This window comes from Protopterus annectens, chromosome 1.part0 (genome assembly GCF_019279795.1).
Source record: "Protopterus annectens isolate FY-2018-M chromosome 1.part0, PAN1.0, whole genome shotgun sequence".
NCBI lineage: Eukaryota > Metazoa > Chordata > Ceratodontiformes > Protopteridae > Protopterus > Protopterus annectens.
In genome coordinates, this window is record NC_056725.1 from 233,648,558 (window position 1) to 233,664,009 (window position 15,452).

Sequence of the window (15,452 nt, forward strand, 5' to 3'; positions counted from 1 at the left end):
CTGCAACACCTTACATCCAGCAAGGTTTATCTGACCAACATTTAAACTCTGTCCCTATGTTTGGGCAATTGCCCTCCCCCCCTAATATTTCTGGCTTTGTCCAGATTTCTTGCACTAAGAGGTTGGGAGGAATGAAATTCTGTGAAAACACCAACATACTACTACCTCACATGCAAAAGATTTGAGTAATTCCAGATTAGAACCATCAATACCATCACCCATGCTAGCTTCCCTAGTCCACTGAGCTACACAGGTCGCTAGACAGAGATGGTACATTCATCACACATTCAACAGCAAACATATGTACATAGTTCTTCTGCATGAAGAGAGACATACAATATGTTAGCACTATCTGTGTTACAGCCCTGAGATTGCCTGGTCCACTGCTTTACCATAGCTGATATTCTGTTGAAGCGGTTATATGGGCACACTGCTGTGTTGGGGATGGTGGAACAATAGCACATGATCAACATGGACAGACACTAGTCCAAATATCATGTGTGCCCACTGTTTAACATCTCCCTTGCCTGATGTTGTGAATATTCCAAACATTAGGCCTAGTGAAAATTAAGGAACATACACTATTGGACTGGGTTTCAGTTGTGCTATGTTGATGTTAACTCTGACCAAATAGTCCACTATATTTTCTTGTATAACAGCAGCACATCTATACATACAATACTTTATTATAATAATCTTTACAATTAGTGTGTAGGGTAAAGACTTACCTTGAAAATGTAGCAGGTGATAGAACTGTAGTTCAGGGCTGACTCTGTGGGATGCAAGTGGCACAAAGTCAATACATAGACAGGTTGTGTGGGTTGCTTGGGATCAGCTATGTTATTATATGCATGTGAGTGAGAGTAAGGTGTCAGTCCCTGGGACCCTAGGTTGTCAGTGTATGTGCTATGCATTGTCTCTTAGCCAATACCAAGGCATACTGGGCACACCTACATATGCCTACAGGGACATCATCAGTGGGCTTCGCCTCCGAGTCCTGTGAGTGTGGCTGTGGTGCCCTAGGCACTGGTGGGGGGGGCTGTGTATCCCTTCCCTATGCTGATCTTGCTGTAGCTGCTTCCGCAGAATCATATTATATGGCATGGACATACTGTGAACATATGTGCGCATGTGGTCGGAGAGTACTGCAGGGCTCCACCAGATATATTTAGGCACCAGAACCATGACTTCAGCAACCCAAACACATGCTCTGTGATGTTCCTAGTTTGCACTTGTGCCTCATTATGGCATTCTTTCAGGGTGTGTGTGCATTTCTGATAGCTGACATCATCCACAATTCCAGTGCATGGCCAGCATCCACCAGAAATGGCCATGTGGGATGTTCCCCCAATCATCTGGCACAGCAGTGATGTGTGCCAGATATGGGAGTCCTGATAACGGCCAGAGCTGTCAGCACACACATTCATGATAATGCTCTGGGCATTGCGCATGACCTGGCAGTTGATGGAGGGCTACCCCTTGCAGTTGATGTAGATTCTGTCCTCTTCACGAGGTGGTGCCTTTATGTGTATATGAGTGCAATTGGTAGCACCCAATACCTCAGGGTAGTGTGCTACATGGCAGAAGTGTTGCATATTGCTGGCCCTCACCTCAGGGGTGAGGGAAAAAGAAATGTGCTCACTGGCATGTGGTAGCATAGCATCCAGAAACTGGTGGAGCACCCTGGATGCTGATGCATGTGAGACCTCCATCATTTCCCCAGTTGGTCTTTGGAAGGTACCTGTGGCATTATCCTAAAGGCTACCCATACCTTTGTTTCCACTGGGATGGGTTCCCCTCTGCTGGGTCTGTGTCTGAGTTGAGGGCAACAGAGCTCAGTGAGTTCTTGTAGTATGTCCCTCTCCACCCTGTAGCGATCTGCAATCTCCAGCTCATGTAGCTCTGGAGGGTTACCCTGAGCCTGAACACTCTTCTCCTTCTCAGTCTAGGCCTATTGTCAGCAGCAGCAGCAGCACTAACTTCAGCATCTAATACATACAAATGTAGCAGACCTGCAGCAGCCGCCTAGCATTCTGTCAGTTAAAATTCACAAGTCTGTACCCCAGTGGTGCAGAGTATGGGGGACAATCAGATTGTAGGGTGTATGCATACTTTATAGTGCTCTACTGTAGATGCTGCCTGCGTGACTGGCTACTTATGACGCAGTGCACCTGCTTAATATATTACTAACATTATTTAATGACCCTAGTTTAAGTTAAGCAAGGATCAACACTAATTAATACATCATTAGCCTTTTAGATACTCTGGGCACTGCAGAAACAAGAGCCCCATAGGTAAACAAAGCTTAGACATCAGTGCAATTCCCCACACACACTCCCATGCTCAGCATGGCAGTGCACAACTTGGTTCTCTGCCTATATGGAGGGGATATGCGGACACGGTTACCCCATTATGCTATTCAGTATCTCCACCTCATTTTCATAGGGATCCATGCTCACAACCTGGATACTACATGCTTCCAAGCCCTTCCACATTAGCAACAGCACCAGTGCACTATTGTAGATATTGCATGCAAGGTCCTGTAATACATTTTTGTCTCATAATATTAATACTTGATTTTTCCAGGTTTTTTCTTTTTTTTTATATAAGGCATGTTTGCGCACTGTGCCATGCTGTGCAAATATGATAACATTATTAAAAAAATATTTATTTTAATAAATTTACTGTAACTTTTGGAACACACAGAAATAGTTTTGCTCATATTTGTGTGTGCTATGAGATTTATGTCTACCTACATTTATACAGCCCCTTTTGTCTGTCTACAATCCTCTACATGGAATTTTTCCATGTACACTATGAATACTGACACAGGGTCGGCAGAGCTGCCTATCTGCTTGCTGGATCACTCTGCCTGCCTCATTTGCATGAGATTCACCTGCTTACGAGGTGATTTGCATGTCATAGAAGTTTCCATATTGGCACGCTCATGGGCGCAGCTCAGCAGCACATAATGAATTTAAAAATGTTCGCCCTCATGTTAGTAGTGCAGCTCGTTGCCTGCATGGAAAAAAATGTGTAGGCTTTATTAAATTCCCTCAGTATTTTGTCTGAGAATACGATGATCTTGTTGACAGATCAGGAGTATACCTCACCTAAAGACATGGGTAAAAATGGTGACCACTAGTTAGCAAGCAGGGCATAACCTCATAGCAGAAGTGTAAATATAACTACACAAGGGTGTAAGGGAACGCATGGCTCCATGACTCCAGGAATGGCTGTTACAGACAAACAACTGGTGTCAGAGCCATAGCCTAAAACTAAATGCCAAGAAATGCATAATAGCATCTTTCAGAAAGTCATTCACCCCTGGTAACTATCATATTGACAACGCACCCCTTACAGCTGACGCATGAGTCAGGGACATAGAGACAAACATGGACTGTTTTAGCCTTTGGCCATCACATGTCTACAGTAGTGAGGAAATCATTTTATGTTGAGCAACTTATAAACAAAGGTATGGCATCTAGATCCAAGAAAGTCATTATTCCACTGTATTTGACATTCATCAGACCTATCATTGAGTACAATGCCATATTTGATATGTGCCTAACCAGGCATATCCAACAAATGGAAGGTCCACAGAGGTTTCTCACTGTAAGAACACAGGGCATAAGTAATGTGTCCTATGCAGACCACCTCAAGCCCCTATCCCCGTATTCTGTCTCCTACAGGCTGTTGAGGGGAGATCTATGCCTGGCATACAGAGAGTTGATTAGACCCCACTCTGATGGACCTCCTGCATAACTACAACACAAGCAGCATTAGAATTACCCATTCAAAAGACTTAAACCTCGACTATGATATAAATAGGACATGCTGGAGAGATAGCTATGTATCCCAGAGACTTTACCTTCTCTGGAACAGACTCCCCATCCATGAGAAGCAAAGTTCCTCCCTAACCCAATTCAAATGGACCTTAGGCAATTAGATGGGGAACAAGAAATTCATGCCTGGTTTGGCACCTGTGTCTCTAATGGACACAGCCAACCTAAAAATGGTTCATCTCTCAAGCCTCTGCTTGTAAATGTTTCATCTCACAAGCCTCTGCTTATACTTATCAAAGGTGCCAGAACTTCTCAGATATTTGGGATACATGACTAGACCTAAAAAGGCCCTTGTGGTCATTAGCATAGTAAATACCTATGAACCTATGGGAGGCAATCTAAGTCATTGTATCAGTTTTCATAGGCAAGGGGTAGTCACCAGTTTTAGCGAACATCAAGCTCTTGTGGTTAGATATCCCCAGTGTAATCAAGTGTGACATGAATGTCAAAATGTCCACTGACAAAGAGAGAGGAATAAAAGACATGTGGAGGAGCTAGCAGAGGAAGTACAACTGTAGGTGGTTTTCTTAAAATTGCAGTTACTTCAGATGCTAACAATGCCCTTTAGCCTACCATGACATCAGATGAGGAAACCATTGCTAAGAAGGATACTGTATAAGTTGTAACTATTGTTAAGCCAGTAGTTTTCAGACAGGAACATTACATTCCTGGGCAGTCCATTCTAGTAAGGTCAATGGGTGTGATACCTTTTCAGGTACCATCACTCAGAGTTCATTTTGATTGAATAGAGGGAGAAAGAATATAAGCAGGTGATAGTTTTTGATGATATCCCAGCAGAGTTTCTGACTCAAAATGATTTTGATGATGCAGTAATTTATATGCATGAAGTTACTCACAGTCGGGCATGGAAATTAGCTTGTGAGTAAGGCATTCAGAAAGAGACCCAGCCACTGTCCACACCTCCAGTAGAGGCTGACAATGTAACTAGTTAAGCAGAGATGCTGGGTAATATAAAGCCTAAATCAGAGCTACAGGTGTGAAAAGGTACTGAGCTTCTTCTGAAGGGGTATACAGTAGAGAAAAGAATAGTTGTCAGCAGTAAGCTTAAGTCTTAGCCACATTTCTCAAAAGATCTTACTCTGAAAAGTGAACTGGGGAGGATTGTGAAAAGAGAGAGTTGCATCAGGCACTGATGTCAGATATCATCTTACATTCTTACATAAGTTGAGAGAGGTAGCCAAGGAGGCTTTACACTCTGAAGGGCAGGAAGATTTAATGTATGAGGACAAAGGGCTGTTGTACTGAAAGTAGACTTCTGGGTATGAGTTAAAGAGAGATGTGATACAATAGCTGGTAATCCCTAGTGAGTTCCATTGGGCACTTCTATCTTTGGGCCAAGACTTTCTCTGTTCACACCATCTAGGCTTAAACTGCACAAAGATGAGGTTTATACAAAGTTTTTCATGGAGAGGTATTGCAAGAGATGCATCAGGATACTGTAAGATATGTAAGTCTGGCCATAAGATTGGTAAGGCAGGAGACAAAGCTACAGCTATTTTAATGCCTTTGACACAACTGATTACTGTGGGCAACAAGGTGGTGGGTTTTCCCTTTATTAAGGCAGGTTAGCTTACAAGTGCTCTGCTAAAATGTTCAGCAGGATAAAATTTCTTAAGAAAATACAGACGGACAAAGGAGCTAACTTTATATCATATCTGCTGACCTGTTTGTGGGGGCCATGTGGGGTAAAAGTTAAAAAACTTTCCCTCTAACATCCACAAATAAATGGTTGGGTGAATGGATTTAACTGTACTCATTAGAACATGCTGAGAGCATTTGCAGGTCAGCTTAAGTGGGACTGAGACAACTACTTTCCCATCTCCTCTTTGCTTAGTGGAAGCTGTCCAAAGAATCCATGGCTTTTTTGTCACTTAAACAGCATTAACATCTCTATGACCATGGGGGGAGGGGGGCTATTGTGATAAATGTCAGGCCAAATGCGATTCAGAAACAGTCTGTTGTAGACTATGTACTAAATTATTTCAGGATTAAGTTTAGGTAGCTTATGGAGCTGGCACATGACCAACTATGTCAACACAACAACAGTAAAAAGCTTGGTATGACTAGATAGCTAGCTCATGCAAATAGAATGTAGAACAAAAAGTAATAGTGCATATTCCTGTTTCACAAACTAATGTTCAAGCAGCATGGGAGGGACTATACAGTTGTAAAAATTGTGGATAATATTAATTCTTCAGTTGAGATACCAGGCAGGAGGAAGAAAAATATACTCTGTAATTTTGACATGATTAAACAATTGATATTTAGTGCTTGTAGTGGGTTACTGGAGAAAGTAGAGAGGGAACTTTTAATAGACCTCCTTAGTGAAGTTCAGTCTGAATGGGGTATTGTTGCCACAAAAGCTGTCTCCTAACCAGGTTCAGAAAATCTGAGCAGTGTTACAAGAATTTTGTGACACATTCACTGCTAAGCCAGGGTATTCATAACTGGAGAATCACAATGAAAATAGAAGAAAAAAAACAGAAAAGAAAGAACAGAGTTAAATACTAAGGTGAAAATACAGCAGCTGGAAATAGCAAATGGAGTTTATTCAGAATCTAAAAATGTACAAGGTCTTCAAAGACAATTTGGTGACTTAACTATGAAAAAACACATTCATTTCAAACTACATCTCGAGGTGGTCTCACAAAAACTTGCTTGAGGTCTAGAAGGGGGGAAGAATGTCAGGTGATACATACTGAGCTGGATACCAAAAAAATCTCTGGACAGCGCAGCACACTGAAGGAACATGCCTGCACACCAGTTGCAGATATGATTCCATGACATATGCTAAAACAACACCAGCACTGTAGAAAACAAAAACAATCACCAGATGTCCAACCTTGAAATAAAACTGTTTATTTCCAGCCTTGAAATAAAACTGTTTATTTCCAACCTGGTGCCTCCTTTATTTGGTTATATGCTAAAACAAGACTGAGTAATTATCTATTCATTGTAGGATAATTACAGACTCAGTGCACATTCAACAGATTCTAAGACACAACGGCCACACCCAACACATCATAAATGTGACAAAGTACTTCACAGACAACTTTGCAAAAGTACTGGGCATAGACCATGTGTGCTTTATTTTAGCACCACTATATTACACATATTCCTACTGAATCCTGCAGAATCCACAAATGATACTTAAAACATGAAATTGGCATTTAATGTACTACAGCAGGCTGGGGTAATGCAAGCCATGCTAAAGGACGATGCATCCCAGAATTCAGCCAGCTAGGCACTGAACCAGGCTACTATAGTTAAACCAGTTCTCTGACTTGGAAATAGTAGATAGATGCAAGATACAGGTTAGACAGAGAGCTGATGCAGGCTGCAGGTAGGATGTGTATACCCCACATTTATGCTCATAGTCTGTGGAATAACCCAATGCTGACAGAAACAATAGTGTGCCTGATTCTAGGTGTACTGGCCTCTGGACATTTTCAGTGGCATATGGAGACTATGTGGGAATATCCTGGGCAGCTGTCAGTCACATCCCCTCACATTTCCTGGCAGTACTGTGCACCAAGGTGGATGAATGTATCCACTTCTCAACAACATGGAGTGGAGAACTGACATGCAACAGTTCTGTGCAATAACCATCCTTTCTCATGTCCTCAATACAATTGACTGCACCCATACCTCATTTATATCTCAGCTGTACCTATTACTGAATGCATCAGTAGAAATGGGTGGCCATAACTCAATTGTCAAGTGATGTGCTCAACAAACAGTCTCTGACAACACACCCTGGTAGTGAGCATGATGTTGCAATGTGGAAGAAAATGGTCTGAAGGCTGCTTTCCAACATGGTGAAATCCCTGAGGTAATACTACTTGGTAAATATAGGACCACATCTATGATGTAAGCATAATCTAGACCTGTCAACATTAAGCATGATGACTAAATATGTGCTATCTCCTTCCTACAAACAGACGACTGTGGAAAGAAAGCTTCAGATGTCTGGACACATTTGGGGGTGCACTACAATACACACCAGAAAAGGCATCACAGATGATTAGCATGTATGCCATGCTGTACAACATGATTACAGCAAAACATGGTGGCTTGCCAGCTGGATCTGTAAGTGACTACCTTAAGAACCCCAGTTGTCTGATGATGACATGTCAGAGCTGTCACATGATGATCAGGAGAACACAGGTGAGAAGAAGTAGGCATGGGTGATGCAGGATGTGGTTATATGTCCTAGCTGTGACAACACAGCAGCATCTGATACACACCTTGAAGTCATGACAAGCCACATGTAGAAATGTACATGGACTAAACAGTGATGTTCACATGTTGCCCCACAAGAGCAGCACAAAGCAAAACTAATGGAAAGAAGCTATCACTTGCCCATACTGAATGTCATACACAACAGAAACATAAGGTATCCCAGTAAGAACATATACACAACACTCAGGAAGAAATACATCTGGATGTACACAGAGGAAATATCAATGCAGGAAGTTTCTCTACAAGGTACATTACTAACAGGACCACACAAGCAAATGCAGGATGTGTGCACCACAGAAGGTGTCATTGGACACATAAGATATCATCAAATAGTTAGGGGTTCTATTCGCAGTTCTGGCAAATGTATGTGCATAAGTGTGTGTATGTTTGTAGACTGAAGTATTTTGAGGACTTTCCCACACAGTACACATCCCAGTGCCCTACTTTAGCAGTCCTGCTGATGTCAGTCACCTCAGAAGCACCTTTGGCATTTGTCAGCCCTATAAGCTCTGTAGCACATGCAATAACTGTATAACACTATAGTACAAATAACTAGATAGGTAGGGGTTCTAATCCCAGTCCTGGCAAATGTAAGTGTGTGTTTTATGTAGATGAAACAGCTTTAGGCCCTTCACAACCACTACACTTCCTAATGGCCTACTGATGTAATTCCCCTCAGAAGTACCTTTAGACAGCTACCAGCCATATAAGCTCAGTGGTGCATGCAATAACTACGTAACAGTATAGTTCAAATAGCTAGATAGGCAGGGGTTCTATTCTCAGGTCTGGCAAATGTGTGTGTAAGTGTATGTACAAGAGTTTGTAAGTTTGTAGGATAAAGTATTTTGAGGACGTTCCTAACAACAACACTTTTCAGTGCCCTACTTTAGCAGTCCTGCTAATGTCTTTGCCCTTAGAAGTACCTTTGGACAGCACTCCACCCTATGAGCTTCATGGCATGTGCAATAATGAAGTAATAGAATGGTACAGACAACTAGATAGGCACTGGGTTCTACACCTAGTCATGGCAAATGTGTGTGTGTGTGTGTGTGTGTGTGTGTGTGTGTGTGTGTGTGTGTGTGTGTGTGTGTGTGTGTGTGTGTGTGTGTGTGTGTGTGTGTGTGTGTGTGTGTGTGTGTGTGTGTGTGCTTGTAAGTGTGCATATTTGTAGGGTAATGTCTTTTAATGCCCTTCCCACCCAGTACATTACCCATTGCCATACTTTACAAGGGCTCTTGATGTGATTCACCGTAGACATACCTTGCAACACTGTCAAATCCTATAAGCTCTGTGGTGCATGTGATTACTGCATAACATTGTAATACACATAACTAGATAAGTAGGGGATCCAAACTCAGTACTGTCAACTGTGATACTGTGTGTGTGAATATGTGAGTATCATATCATCCCTGTGTGTATGAGTAAGAATCATATCCTCTGGGGGTGTGGGTTGTACCATTTTGAAGTGTGTACCACCCATTACACATCCCATTGCCCTACTTTACAAGGTCTGCTGATATCATTCACCTTAGATGTACCTGTATAAACTTGTCAGCCCTCTAAGCTATGAGGCATGTGCAATAACATCGTAATATTATTATGAAAATAATTAGATAGGTAGGGGTTCTAATTTCAATACTGGTAACTCTAGTAGTGTGTGCGAAGCATATCCCCGGTGGCTGTTGTGCATGTAGGTTATACCCTTTTGAGGCCTGTTGACCCCCTACCCATGATATTACTTTAAAGAGCCTGTTAATGGCATCTGGCTCACATGCACTGTGTAACACTATACAACCCATACCAGTCATCTCTACAGATGTACATGGAATATATACATTTTTGTAACCCATATGTGGCCTGTGTCCCCTAACAATGAGCATTCTTGTGATATCATTGCCAAATATGTCAGTTACTGTAGTGACACACATGCTAGCATCAGACATCATACCTGACTGACACATCAGGATGATGCACAGTCTGTTACTCTATCACTTGTGCAGGTTTGTAAGAGTAGTAGACAAGACCAAATGATATGTCTGTGGGTTATCCCACCATCCATGAAGGCATTTGCAAGATTACCTGTTGTAAGAGTTTGCATGTTAGGTCCCAGGCATATAATCTATGTGGATCATGTCATGTGTACGCAGCACTATAGTACATACAAATGGATATGTAGGGTTACTAATATGTCTACTGGCAACAGTGTATGTGTTTCTGTATACGCAGCCCTTGTGGCTGTCTTTAGTGTGTGTATGTGATGGCCATACCATTTTGTCTGCCTATTCCACCCTGTGAACTCCCCCATTGCCAATGTAGTGTCAGCCCATACAGATGTCATCCACCGTACATGCACAGTTACACAGTTTCTAACACCAAGCCACTTTGGTGTATGCAATGGTTGCATCACTGTGTATTGTACATTAATAGATGGATAGGTCATCTACTCCTATAAGTGTCACCTCCATGTGCATGTGTGTTTCAGTGCATGTCCCCATGCAGCAGTGTGCATGTGGCTCTGTGTCAGATGGATCTAACATGTTAAGGGCCTCTGAACTCACCACTTTCAATCCTAACAGCCCCTGCAGTTGTCACCCACTTCAACAGTAGTGGCAGACACTACTGCACTACAGTACCACTGTGCTATCTGTGTTATGTATCTAGTGCTGTCGCTCATAAGACTGTGCAGGTAGGGGTTGTGCTCTGCCCTTTGTCAGCTGTCCCATGTACAGGACTATGACTCTGTGTGCACTACCAGCACAAAAGGCCAGACATGCATATAAGATAGCAGACACACATGCTAGTGGTTGTCAGGTTAGACAAACACAAGCTGACCTGTGTGAGGAATACATACCCCAAACCTGTCATACACAGTACCAGGCATACCCTCATCAACTGCATGATGGTCATGTAATGTGACAGAAATGGCAGGGGCAACAGGTGCTGATACGCAAATCTGTATCAGTTAAGGTAATTGCTAAGCTTGTGCGGGACCTAGTGCCAGTACTCAAGTAACCTCCTCTGTATGTGTGAGCCTGTAGTCCTACAGAATACCCAGGTGACAAGTATGAAGGCTAGGTGGCTGTGTCAAGAGTATGTATGCAAGGTCACACTGTCTGTCACAATTGTCCCTCACACACTGTTGCAGGTAAACACACCTGGTAAACATGTACATATACAGCTGTACCTCGGCTATGAAAAGGTCACTATGTTTCCACTCCACCTTACTTATCATTGCTACTGTCGGTAGGCCTACAGCCTGCAGACACACAGACACTTGGAACACAACCAGAATACAGTATGTGACACTACGGTGAGTCAGCAGTACTAACAGCAATAATCCATCATGGTTAACAAGGTGCACACAGCTCAATGTGTACCCATAATTACTACCAGCAGACAGCACATTACACAGCATGACATTGCTACAATGTACTATAGTCACCTTGTGCATCAGACCCATATGAGCATGTCCATGCATCGATGGTATGGATAACGGGGTGTGGCACAAGTATCATCACCTGCACAGGGTGTGGTATTGGATTGCCAGAGGTATAAGCTGGGCCATATGGCTGACATTTTGTGTGTGTGTGTGTGTGTGTGTGTGTGTGTGTGTGTGTGTGTGTGTGTGTGTGTGTGTTCAACTTGTGCCATGCAGAGGAGCTATGCATGTCTAGTGGTGACTGGCCTGTGATAGGAATGTGTGAATGTTCGTCTGCACACCATCAAGCCATGCAGATGCCTGACACAAGTCTATATTGGACAGCTGTTGACCATACATAGCAAGATGTATGGTTCACCATCTCCTGGCAGGGATGCAGGAATTGCTTCTGCCAGGAGTATCACTGGCACCTCCAGGCCTAAGGACAGATGCAGTACTACTCCCCGATGATGACTGCTGTCTGCTGGATCTGCATCCCTGATGGGACTGGCCAGAACAACATGCCTATGTTTTGCTCTGGTGTGGTGTGGACAGCACCTTCCTTTTGGTACTGCTGTTAGAACTCCCACTATGGGACTGTGAATGTGCATGGCCATGTGGGCTCACAGCTGATAATGTTGCTGACCTACGTCCACCTGCCAATGCCCTGCTCCCACCACATGCTCTAGCACAGAAATTCCATGGTCGAGCAGTGACAATGTCTCACCCCACTGTCTATCCATGACATCAGCAAGATGACATATAGCATCACAAATGCTGTGGTGGTCATCACGCATGGCAGGGAGTACAGCATTCATGACCCTGAGCATCTATCTAGTGTTGCGGTCAGTATGCGCCTGTGCCTCCATGACAGATCATAACATGCATCTGGAGACATCTGATGCTGCACTTGTGACAGGGGCTTAATGGTTGACAGTCTTCCTTTGAGCACCCCTGTCCATCTGCCTGTGTGTGACCTAACCTGATCTCTGGCTATGGCTGGTGTCTACATTCACACTCACCATACTCAACATACTATCCTGTTCCGTGCCACCACCTTAACTTGTCCATTATCCATGGTTGCTGTTGACTGGGTATGTGTGGGCATACTGATGGTGTGTGGGGACATGGTGGGTAAAAGTGGGATACCAAACAATGGCACAGATTCAGGCACCAACAACCCCACCTGTGCCTCACTATTACTACCATCATCATGGCAGTCTGCTAAGACACTGACAACAGTTTGTGAGGGAGAGGAATACCAACCCCTGTGTTTACCTGTGAGCGGCAGACAACATATGTAAATTAATACTCTGCATTATTATGTTTGTTAATACACACGCACACACACACACACACACACACACACACACACACACACACACACACACACACACACACACACACACACAAGCACACACATACGCACACATGCACACACACACACACACACACTCACACTCCTCGTACAGTCTGGCACAGCTGTGACACCTATGGGCCCTTCAGGGTAGACCTTACAGTAGTTCTACCTGATGCAATCCATCTCTTTCACTACTGCTGTATGGCCCACAATAAAGGGTGACAAATCCTGCTATGTGATGGGCCTAGTAGCAGAATTGCAATTGTGTCCGAGACCAATGCTATTGGAGTGAGCTATGCAGTTTCACCAAGTGCATATGCACATACTGTAAGAGCTGGCTTACTGCTATACAGACTACACACAATGACAAGGTGAAACCATATGTGATGATAACTGATGAAGGAACAGGACTATACACTATCACTGCAGTACCTACACAGTTCTGACTCACAGGGATTAATTTCAGACAACATTGCAGGACAGTCTGCTATACATACAGGGAACATGTAAAGTACTAGGTGCATAGCCTCATACGATGATACCAGACTATTAGCCCTGATGCCCTCATAAGCCTAGCCCAGACTTTTGCCCATGTCCCTTCAAAGCCAGCACCTGCTTCCCCTGTCCAGCTGGGACACATGCAAGATCCCAGGGGTGTCTCATCTGTTTTCCATGCAGTCATCCAGCTTCTTCTTCTTCAAGAGGGCTATACACGTACTCTGCTAGACATGAGGAGGGAATGTATTGTACAGACAGTGTATTGTGTGGGACACCACACTATCCCGGCAACAAGTACTACACATGTCACAGACTAGGTGAGGACCTTGTGTGCATGATGCATGAGTGGGTTTTTTTCTTACAGATATGCAGAAATGCCATCAAGGCAGATTTGGAAATGGCCTTGTATGCCAGACACAGGTCAGCTATGATCAGTCTGTATGAGACTAAGTACAGAGATGGGGCTGTCAGCCTACCTGTATAGGGTAGTTGTTGCAGACCCTAGATTTGCCTGGTCAGGAACCTCTGTGGTTCCTGCAACTGCTGCATGTGCTTGGCAAGTTACATACCAAAGGAGCCATTGTACTTGGTAATGCATCTGATAAGGGTGGAGTACAGGGATGATGTGGCCTCATGATTCCTTGATGACATTCCCATATTTGTGAGGTGGACCATGTAGATAGCCTTCCATACTATAGTGCCCACATGGTGGGGTACTGTCATATTCCTACCGACCTTGGTGCACAAATTGCCTCACACCTGATTGCATGCTCAGTATATTATTACTGTCATAATTAGTGTGGATGACATCTGCCACAGCAGGGAGAATGATGCATCCCCTGGCATTAGGTATGTGGCAATGCTTCTTGCACCAGTCATTAATTGGGCAAGGACCTTTTGTGGGATGCTCAATTCAGTGAGGGAATGTCAGACAGTGGCCAGTTTGCAAGCATCTGTAAACCTGGTCAGCCACACACCACTGCTTTTGCCCTGTAACTCAGATATGTATATCTCACACAGTAGAGGCCTCCAGACCAATCCTTGAGGTACACCGCTTTGGAAGACTCTACTACTAGGGGTGGGTTCCACTATTTTGACCGAGTGGGTACTATCATTGAACCACTTAGCTACCCATCTGGTAACATATAGGTTGATGCCAAGCTGTGTAGGATTATGTATCATGGTCACCTGGAGATTACTGTGAGAGAATTGGGCTAGGTAAAGGTAGGCATGGTTCACCACCTTCTCCTCTTCCTTGTGTTTGTTGCCCACTTCAGAGAAGTTGACCAGGTTTAACAGGCCTGATCTCCCTTTGACAGTACCACTCTGTGTGGGCTCAGACATTTTGAGATTGCTGATGTCCATATTCATAATGTCCTTGATATTGCCTTCCATGCCCTTGCACAGCAGGCTAGTTAGGCTGATGTACACATGATTGGCAGGGTCAGTGGATTGCTCTGCCTTCATGTATGGGGATGACAGTGGCTGTCCCTCTGTGCAGATGGGATGACACCGGTGCTCAGGCTTTGATTGACTACAGTGTGTTATGGATCTGAGAGCTCATGCCTGAGTTCATGTAGGATGCATCCATGGATGGTATCAGGACTATGGGGACTTCTGTGTATTGCTTTTGAGAGGGCATCACAGGCCTGCTTCCTGATGGTGAGGTGAGGGGAGGGGGGCAGGTGCTGTGCATGCACATGTGTACCAATGGGGGGACAGGGAGTGATGTTTACACTTTACCTATCTGCAGCAGGCTGAGTGCCTATATCTATGCAGTATGTGTATGTGGTGTTATTAACCACCACTACAGAGCTGATTTATGTGTTGCCTCTGGGATTGCAGACATGTGTGGAAGGCTAGTGATTGACATTGGTGGATGTGTTCAATTTGAACCCAAAGATAGTCTTAGGGTAATTCACCTGTGACCATATTTGCTTGTGCAGACCAAGGTGACATTGCTTCCAATAAAGCACCTGTTCCTTCTTGGCCCTGTCCTGCAATTAATTCCACATATTATGGTATTTGTGTATTGCTGCTGTCCACCACGGACGTTTACCCTACCTTG